Here is a 2752-nt window from a genome sequence, read left to right on the forward strand (position 1 = left end):
TGAGTGTTGTGTATTTCTGTCTTGTTTCATTGACCAGGGTTAGTGTAAGGTTGTTGAATTGTCTAGGACATTCAGTGAGCGTATTTAGCTAGACGTGTGTCTGTGTGTGTGTGTGTGTACAGTGTGTGCAGTGTGTGTGTGTGTGTGTGTGTGCAAGCGCTGATTTTATCCCAGTTACACGTACATTACAATTCCATACCCATGTCCAACAAAAGTTTGAGTTTTTAAAAAGTAATCACAAAACAAAGGGCAACAAGTCGCGTAAGGCGAAAATACAATATTTAGTCAAGTAGCTGTCGAACTCACAGAATGAAACTGAACGCAACGCAACGCAGCAAGACCGTATACTCGTAGCATCGTCACTCCACCGCCCGTGGCAAAGGCAGTGCACGTGGAATGGACAAGAAGAGCGGGGTATTCGTTGCGCTGAGAAGGATAGCACGCTTTTCTGTACCTCTCTTCGTTTTAACTTTCTGAGCGTGTTTTTAATCCAAACATATCATATCTATATATTTTTGGAATCAGGAACCGACAAGGAATAAGATGAAAGTGTTTTTAAATTGATTTCGGGGAAAAAAATTTGATAATAATTTTTATATATTTAATTTTCAGAGCTTGTTTTTAATCCGAATATAACATATTTATATGTTTTTGGAATCGGCAAGTGATGGAGAATAAGATAAACGTAAATTTGGATCGTTTTATAAATTTTTATTTTTTTTTACAATTTTCAGATTTTTAATGACCAAAGTCATTAATTAATTTTTAAGCCACCAAGCTGAAATGCAATACCGAACCCCGGGCTTCGTCGAAGAGTACTTGACGAAAATTTCAACCAATTTGGTTGAAAAATGAGGGCGTGACAGTGCCGCCTCAACTTTCACGAAAAGCCGGATATGACGTCATCAAAGACATTTATCAAAAAAATGAAAAAAACGTTCGGGGATTTCATACCCAGGAACTCTCATGTCAAATTTCATAAAGATCGGTCCAGTAGTTTAGTCTGAATCGCTCTACACACACACACAGACAGACAGACGCACATACACCATACCCTCGTTTCGATTCCCCCTCGATGTTAAAATATTTAGTCAAAACTTGACTAAATATAAAAATAAAAATGAGGAAAGATCAAGATCTATACCAGATAAACCCTAAATTTATGTATCAAGCTTTGATCGTGTAAGGTGTCAAAACAAGAATTTTAGTTGAAGCAAAGGACACAGTTAAGGAAAGAGATTTACGCCAAAGTAACCCTTCATTTATATATCACAATTTTCCCGTCTTTGAACAGCTGCGTCTGGATCTCTGGGCTTTTAACAAATGCAGTAAGTAAAACGATTCTTGAGTTCGGAAAAGGCGTGGATTTAAAGATACAGTTCAAAGTCCCCAGTGAAAACAAGTAATTACCTTTTTCTGAAGGACCTCAGGTTGGAAGTTTGCCTTCACGTCTAGCCTGCAGCATCAATTTAGCCGCGGGATTCAACATCACACGTGTGTCAAGTTTGATGTGCTCGGTCTCTGTTTGATTCCACCCCACCCCTACCCCCTATACCATCTCCTCCCCCTTCTCCTGTCACAGTCAAAGATATATGTCACTGTGACCAAGACCCAATCACAGGGTTCTGCGTCTGTTCAAACTTGGGAGTCACAGATCTACAAACTTGATCCCAGCTTCTTTTATGTGGACAAAAGTTAATTGTGCACGTGCAGAAAAATACTGCAACAACTTCCGACATTTGTTTGCTAAGTTTAATTTGCCCTAATTTTATCTCTTTCAAGACTTGAGAAATCCAACCCCAAAAGAGGCTTAAGTGTTGGGTGTATGCAGCGTACCCGTGTCTGTATATATAGAATCTACTGTAAACAAAAACTTGTATTTTTTTTAAATGAACGAGCTTGTTTAATAGCTCAAGCTCCAATACAAATTCTTCTTCAAGAGTATGATAATGTAGCATGTAAATGACAATGCGACCCACAAACACAGAACGGTCCGAGTGTTGGTTTGAGGCAATCTTTCACATCTGATGACATCACGTTAATTAGAGGTGGCGACAAGGTCAAAGAAATCGCGTCAAATATTGAATGGCTGAAAGGTTTATATTTAACTAAGCCACGTACATTTCAACGGTTCTGCTTATATTTTGTTACACAAATAAGTTGCCCAAAGCTAAAATGAAATGGAAGTGAACAGACTTTCTGACTTCCATTATGTCCTTTCAGTTTCATACATTTTTTCATACCTTTTTACTGTTATTTTTCTGAGAAGGGGACTCTTGACTCACAATTAAATATACCAGGGGATTCTGTGGAAAAATCGCTGACGCTTTGCCAACAGGATTCTGTGGAATATCGGCAAAGCTTTGCCATCAAAATTACGTTGATCCTTTGTGAAGCGTCGTTGCCAAGTGAATTCAGTGGAATATCGGCAAAGCTTTGCCATCAGGATTACGTTGAACCTTCGTGAAGCGGCGTTGCCAACAGGATTCTGTGGAATATCAACAACGTTTTGCCATCAGGATTACGTTGAACCTTTGTGAAGCGGCGCTGTCAACATGATTCTGTTGAATCTCGGGAAAGCTTTGCCATCAGGATTACGTTGAACCTTTGTGAAGCGCGTTGCCAACAGGATTCTGTGTAATATCGGCAAAGTTTTGCCATCAGGATTACGTTGAACCTTCGTGAAGCGGCGTTGCCAACAGGATTCTGTTAAATTTCAGCAAAGCTTTGCCATCAGGATTACGTAGAACCT

This window comes from Littorina saxatilis, linkage group LG9 (assembly GCF_037325665.1).
Source record: "Littorina saxatilis isolate snail1 linkage group LG9, US_GU_Lsax_2.0, whole genome shotgun sequence".
NCBI lineage: Eukaryota > Metazoa > Mollusca > Gastropoda > Littorinimorpha > Littorinidae > Littorina > Littorina saxatilis.